Source organism: Schistocerca piceifrons, unplaced genomic scaffold, assembly GCF_021461385.2.
Source record: "Schistocerca piceifrons isolate TAMUIC-IGC-003096 unplaced genomic scaffold, iqSchPice1.1 HiC_scaffold_453, whole genome shotgun sequence".
In the NCBI taxonomy this organism is placed as follows: domain Eukaryota; kingdom Metazoa; phylum Arthropoda; class Insecta; order Orthoptera; family Acrididae; genus Schistocerca; species Schistocerca piceifrons.
Window position 1 is genome coordinate 47,501 of NW_025728682.1, and position 7,377 is coordinate 54,877.

Here is a 7,377-nt window from a genome sequence, read left to right on the forward strand (position 1 = left end):
CTCGCACTCGCAAAAACGTGGGGCAAATATATTACGCGGAAGAGTTATAACAGACCGAGCCCCACTGCATGGGGGGAGTCTTTGTCACTAATGTACACAGATAGAACATTGTGGACTGGAACCAGATTACCCGTACACACGGCGCTGATTAGTAATCAATGCAGAGCCTCAAACTACAGAAAATATATACAACTGTCCGTATACATGCTGAAAGAGTCTGCCCACAATGGAACCACACGTCAGCCAGACACTCTGATCACGCACCACTCTCTGCTTCTAACAGGCGCCACATACAATATGTAAGCACCAGCATGGAACAACATCCAGTGCATCCTCTCCGCCACATTACACAATCCACACTATCACAACCAGACCAGGAGGTCCATGCGGAAAATAGAATATCCCACCCTTTCGACATCCACCATTGCGCAGATAAGGCACCAACACCCACACATGTCCTATACAACGGTGCACCCAACATCACAATAGTACCTCCTGTCACAGCGCACAAACAATGACATGAGTCAAAGACACAGGGTCTGACACAAGCATAGAATTGGAGCGCCGCCTCTAATAAGCCAAAGGTGCATCCTGACGTGACAAATCTCATCATGTCACAAGCATTCACTTACTATAATCACTATCAACGAACCTGCCGCCCCGCCCCCCCCCCCCCCCCCACACCTTTCCTTACAACAACGTGTAACCTAACCTAACCCATGTTGTACCTTAACCTAACCCATGTTGTACCTTAACCTAACCCATGTTGTGCCTTAACCTAACCCATGTTGTGCCTTAACCTAACCCATGTTGTCCCCCTAACCTAACCCAAGTTGTCCCCTAACCTAACCCATGTTGTCCCTTAACCTAACCCATGTTGTGCCTTAACCTAACCCATGTTGTGCCTTAACCTAACCCATGTTGTCCCCTAACCTAACCCATGTTGTCCCCTAACCTAACCCATGTTGTGCCTTAACCTAACCCATGTTGTCCCCTAACCTAACCCATGTTGTGCCTTAACCTAACCCATGTTGTCCCCTAACCTAACCCATGTTGTCCCCTAACCTAACCCATGTTGTCCCCTAACCTAACCCATGTTGTGCCTTAACCTAACCCATGTTGTGCCTTAACCTAACCCATGTTGTCCCCTAACCTAACCCAAGTTGTCCCCTAACCTAACCCATGTTGTCCCCTAACCTAACCCATGTTGTGCCTTAACCTAACCCATGTTGTGCCTTAACCTAACCCATGTTGTGCCTTAACCTAACCCATGTTGTCCCCTAACCTAACCCATGTTGTCCCCTAACCTAACCCATGTTGTGCCTTAACCTAACCCATGTTGTCCCCTAACCTAACCCATGTTGTGCCTTAACCTAACCCATGTTGTCCCCTAACCTAACCCATGTTGTCCCCTAACCTAACCCATGTTGTCCCCCTAACCTAACCCATGTTGTGCCTTAACCTAACCCATGTTGTGCCTTAACCTAACCCATGTTGTCCCCTAACCTAACCCATGTTGTCCCCTAACCTAACCCATGTTGTCCCCTAACCTAACCCATGTTGTCCCCTAACCTAACCCATGTTGTCCCCTAACCTAACCCATGTTGTCCCCTAACCTAACCCATGTTGTCCCCTAACCTAACCCATGTTGTCCCCTAACCTAACCCATGTTGTCCCCTAACCTAACCCATGTTGTCCCCTAACCTAACCCATGTTGTGCCCTAACCTAACCCATGTTGTGCCCTAACCTAACCCATGTTGTGCCCTAACCTAACCCATGTTGTGCCTTAACCTAACCCATGTTGTGCCTTAACCTAACCCATGTTGTCCCCTAACCTAACCCAAGTTGTCCCCTAACCTAACCCATGTTGTCCCCTAACCTAACCCATGTTGTGCCTTAACCTAACCCATGTTGTGCCTTAACCTAACCCATGTTGTGCCTTAACCTAACCCATGTTGTCCCCTAACCTAACCCATGTTGTCCCCTAACCTAACCCATGTTGTGCCTTAACCTAACCCATGTTGTCCCCTAACCTAACCCATGTTGTGCCTTAACCTAACCCATGTTGTCCCCTAACCTAACCCATGTTGTCCCCTAACCTAACCCATGTTGTCCCCTAACCTAACCCATGTTGTGCCTTAACCTAACCCATGTTGTGCCTTAACCTAACCCATGTTGTGCCGTAACCTAACCCATGTTGTGCCTTAACCTAACCCATGTTTGTGCCTTAACCTAACCCATGTTGTGCCTTAACCTAACCCATGTTGTGCCTTAACCTAACCCATGTTGTGCCTTAACCTAACCCACGTTGTCCCCTAACGTAACCCACGTTGTCCCCTAACGTAACCCACGTTGTCCCCTAACGTAACCCACGTTGTCCCCTAACGTAACCCACGTTGTCCCCTAACGTAACCCACGTTGTCCCCTAACGTAACCCACGTTGTCCCCTAACGTAACCCACGTTGTCGCCTATCGTAACCCACGTTGTCGCCTAAACCTGCTCTGTAATTGTTATACGACTCGTTCAATTAGTGTAGTGTTGCCCACCCGCAACCCTCGCAATATAGTTCGCTACTCGCACTGCCCGCTCCCCTGTGTATCGCTTCATGTTAAACACCTTGCAAGTCTTGCTGACTTTCCACATGCTCCTGCTGTACACTGTAATGTGGATGGCAGCAGGGCGTACATGCCGCCCCCCCCCCCCCCCACCTCTCCCACGTCCCCACCTTGCCCCCTGCCTTCGCAAGGTGGTTGGTGACAAGTTTGCATGTTCAATGCCCTTCGCATGCGACGTACGCAGGCTACGTTGTGGTGCGGCCTGTGTCAACTGTCCGCTGATGTCGTACGCGTGAACCACAATCTGTACTGCACATTCGTCCTTATGTACTGAATGATACATCGTGGCACATGTGTGACCGTACAACGACTGCGCCCAAAAACGGCGGACCATACAGTGCAAATATTGTGCACGCAGCTACGTGTCGTCTCCCTATGAGAGCTGGATTGCAGTGTGGTACGCCATAGAGACGTGTGGGAGGAACGGACGCGTGGATGGCGATCAGCATGAGCTGTCTGTTGATGTATTCGGACCTAGTCGTCTCTCCTCACACACCGTGATGGCATGGTGCAGCGCGTTCCATATCTGCGACATGCTACAGAAGCCGGTTGACAGTCGTTCGAGCAATGGACATCGCATACGTACGGGGGCCACCTTCCACGTATTGTCTAGGCGTGCACATTTTGTTGCGTGTATGTGGGCAGACGTAGTGTGGCGTGACACCTGACACAGGCATGCAATAATGGTTGAAGTTGCAAATGGCGATGGACGCCTACGTTTTCTGGTGAAGTTACGCAAATGAAGAAATGGTAACCCGTTGTGGTGCGGTTGTTCTCGCTAGGGGTGAATCGGTGATGGCGACGATAGGTTGAGGTACTAACCGGTTGTTCCAGCGATACCCACCATGCCGACGAAACTGAACGGCATCTGGGTGTGAAGCGATACGCGGCGGTGGCTGGGTGGGACCGTCCCCGGCCGGTGAGGGGGCGCCTCCCGGCGTGCTGGCCGCGCGGTGCGTGGGCCGCACGCGCTACAGCCGGCTGGTGGGGGCGGCCAGTGGCAGGCGCGCCGGCCGACGGACGCGGCAGGCGTCCGCAGCTGCGCGCCGGCGCACCCTGCGCGCGGCGCCGTGCGGCCAAAGTAGGTCCTCGCGGGCCCGGTGCGAAGCGCGGTGGACATCTGCAGTGTGCTGGTCCGATTGAGGACTGTGTGCGTTGAGGATGCGCCGCCGCCCGGCGCTCGGCGCCGCGACGCCGTCTGCTGCTCGGTCGCCCCAGCGGTTCTCGCTGGTGGTTTGTATCGCAGCTGTGCGGATGTGTTGGCGTGTGCGCTGTGCTGGGAGAGTTCGCTTCGGCACCCAAGTGGGGCTTTTGTCCTTCTGTGGCGCTGGCGTTGGAGCTGCCGGTCACCGTAGGTGGCGCGTGTTGTCTCCCGCCGGCAATGCCACGACAGCACGCTCCCGGGCCTCTGTCGGCAGCGGCAAGCTCAGTTGGGAGCACGGGTGGTCGCACCGAAAGCGTCTACTCGCCTAACTCCGGGCGATTGCGCCTCTCTCGAACCCGACCAAGTACTTGGGACGGGCGCTGCGCGCCGCCGGGACCTGAGAGGGTTTCGAGGTGTATTGTGCAGGGGAGCTCAGCCTCCTCCTGTTTGCAGAATGATTGAGCGGACGCTTGCGTGTTCGCGCGGGCCCCCGGGACACACCTCCCGGGCGGCCGGCTGCTCAGCTCTAGTTGACGCAGCTCCCTGGTTGATCCTGCCAGTAGTCATATGCTTGTCTCAAAGATTAAGCCATGCATGTCTCAGTACAAGCCGCATTAAGGTGAAACCGCGAATGGCTCATTAAATCAGTTATGGTTCCTTAGATCGTACCCACGTTACTTGGATAACTGTGGTAATTCTAGAGCTAATACATGCAAACAGAGTCCCGACCAGAGATGGAAGGGACGCTTTTATTAGATCAAAACCAATCGGTCGGCTCGTCCGGTCCGTTTGCCTTGGTGACTCTGAATAACTTTGGGCTGATCGCACGGTCCTCGTACCGGCGACGCATCTTTCAAATGTCTGCCTTATCAACTGTCGATGGTAGGTTCTGCGCCTACCATGGTTGTAACGGGTAACGGGGAATCAGGGTTCGATTCCGGAGAGGGAGCCTGAGAAACGGCTACCACATCCAAGGAAGGCAGCAGGCGCGCAAATTACCCACTCCCGGCACGGGGAGGTAGTGACGAAAAATAACGATACGGGACTCATCCGAGGCCCCGTAATCGGAATGAGTACACTTTAAATCCTTTAACGAGTATCTATTGGAGGGCAAGTCTGGTGCCAGGCAGCCGCGGTAATTCCAGCTCCAATAGCGTATATTAAAGTTGTTGCGGTTAAAAAGCTCGTAGTTGGATTTGTGTCCCACGCTGTTGGTTCACCGCCCGTCGGTGTTTAACTGGCATGTATCGTGGGACGTCCTGCCGGTGGGGCGAGCCGAAGGCGTGCGACCGCCCCGTGCGTGCTCGTGCGTCCCGAGGCGGACCCCGTTGAAATCCTACCAGGGTGCTCTTTATTGAGTGTCTCGGTGGGCCGGCACGTTTACTTTGAACAAATTAGAGTGCTTAAAGCAGGCAAGCCCGCCTGAATACTGTGTGCATGGAATAATGGAATAGGACCTCGGTTCTATTTTGTTGGTTTTCGGAACCCGAGGTAATGATTAATAGGGACAGGCGGGGGCATTCGTATTGCGACGTTAGAGGTGAAATTCTTGGATCGTCGCAAGACGAACAGAAGCGAAAGCATTTGCCAAGTATGTTTTCATTAATCAAGAACGAAAGTTAGAGGTTCGAAGGCGATCAGATACCGCCCTAGTTCTAACCATAAACGATGCCAGCCAGCGATCCGCCGCAGTTCCTCCGATGACTCGGCGGGCAGCCTCCGGGAAACCAAAGCTTTTGGGTTCCGGGGGAAGTATGGTTGCAAAGCTGAAACTTAAAGGAATTGACGGAAGGGCACCACCAGGAGTGGAGCCTGCGGCTTAATTTGACTCAACACGGGAAACCTCACCAGGCCCGGACACCGGAAGGATTGACAGATTGATAGCTCTTTCTTGATTCGGTGGGTGGTGGTGCATGGCCGTTCTTAGTTGGTGGAGCGATTTGTCTGGTTAATTCCGATAACGAACGAGACTCTAGCCTGCTAACTAGTCGCGTGACATCCTTCGTGCTGTCAGCGATTACTTTTCTTCTTAGAGGGACAGGCGGCTTCTAGCCGCACGAGATTGAGCAATAACAGGTCTGTGATGCCCTTAGATGTTCTGGGCCGCACGCGCGCTACACTGAAGGAATCAGCGTGTCTTCCTAGGCCGAAAGGTCGGGGTAACCCGCTGAACCTCCTTCGTGCTAGGGATTGGGGCTTGCAATTGTTCCCCATGAACGAGGAATTCCCAGTAAGCGCGAGTCATAAGCTCGCGTTGATTACGTCCCTGCCCTTTGTACACACCGCCCGTCGCTACTACCGATTGAATGATTTAGTGAGGTCTTCGGACTGGTACGCGGCATTGACTCTGTCGTTGCCGATGCTACCGGAAAGATGACCAAACTTGATCATTTAGAGGAAGTAAAAGTCGTAACAAGGTTTCCGTAGGTGAACCTGCGGAAGGATCATTACCGACTAGACTGCATGTCTTTCGATGTGCGTGTCGTGTCGCGCAACACGCTACCTGTACGGCTCGCAGTAGCCGTGCGCCGCGTGCGGAACCACGCGTGCCTCTCAAAACTAGCGGCAATGTTGTGTGGTACGAGCGCTGAAGCGCTGGAGCGGCTGGCCTGCGGCACCTGGCGCCTGGCGCCGGTTTTGAATGACTTTCGCCCGAGTGCCTGTCCGCTCCGGTGTGGAGCCGTACGACGCCCGTCGGCCGTGAGGCCGTTGGACACAGAACGCTGGAACAGGGGCCGCCACACGCCTCACTCCCGCCTATGCGACCGTCTCGAAAGAGACGGCGGAAACTTGAGAAAAGATCACCCAGGACGGTGGATCACTCGGCTCGTGGGTCGATGAAGAACGCAGCAAATTGCGCGTCGACATGTGAACTGCAGGACACATGAACATCGACGTTTCGAACGCACATTGCGGTCCATGGATTCCGTTCCCGGGCCACGTCTGGCTGAGGGTCGGCTACGTATACTGAAGCGCGCGGCGTTTGCCCCGCTTCGCAGACCTGGGAGTGTCGCGGCCGCCTGTGGGGCCGGCCGCGTCTCCTCAAACGTGCGATGCGCGCCCGTCGCCTGGCGGTTCGCATACCGGTACTTTCTCGGTAGCGTGCACAGCCGGCTGGCGGTGTGGCGTGCGACACCTCGTACAACGACCTCAGAGCAGGCGAGACTACCCGCTGAATTTAAGCATATTACTAAGCGGAGGAAAAGAAACTAACAAGGATTCCCCCAGTAGCGGCGAGCGAACAGGGAAGAGTCCAGCACCGAACCCCGCAGGCTGCCGCCTGTCGTGGCATGTGGTGTTTGGGAGGGTCCACTACCCCGACGCCTCGCGCCGAGCCCAAGTCCAACTTGAATGAGGCCACGGCCCGTAGAGGGTGCCAGGCCCGTAGCGGCCGGTGCGAGCGTCGGCGGGACCTCTCCTTCGAGTCGGGTTGCTTGAGAGTGCAGCTCCAAGTGGGTGGTAAACTCCATCTGAGACTAAATATGACCACGAGACCGATAGCGAACAAGTACCGTGAGGGAAAGTTGAAAAGAACTTTGAAGAGAGAGTTCAAAAGTACGTGAAACCGTTCTGGGGTAAACGTGAGAAGTCCGAAAGGTCGAACGGGTGAGATTCA

General features: G+C 54.4%; 2 non-coding genes across 2 annotated transcripts; both read left to right on the forward strand.

The window, feature by feature from the left end:
- Positions 1–4,301: 4,301 nt before the first annotated feature.
- LOC124751093 lies at positions 4,302–6,211 on the forward strand. Its single transcript, XR_007012042.1, has one exon. It is a non-coding gene; the product is annotated as a small subunit ribosomal RNA (ribosomal RNA).
- Positions 6,212–6,563: 352 nt separating this feature from the next.
- On the forward strand, positions 6,564–6,718 carry LOC124751102. Its single transcript, XR_007012046.1, has one exon. It is a non-coding gene; the product is annotated as a 5.8S ribosomal RNA (ribosomal RNA).
- The last annotated feature ends 659 nt before the right edge of the window (positions 6,719–7,377 follow it).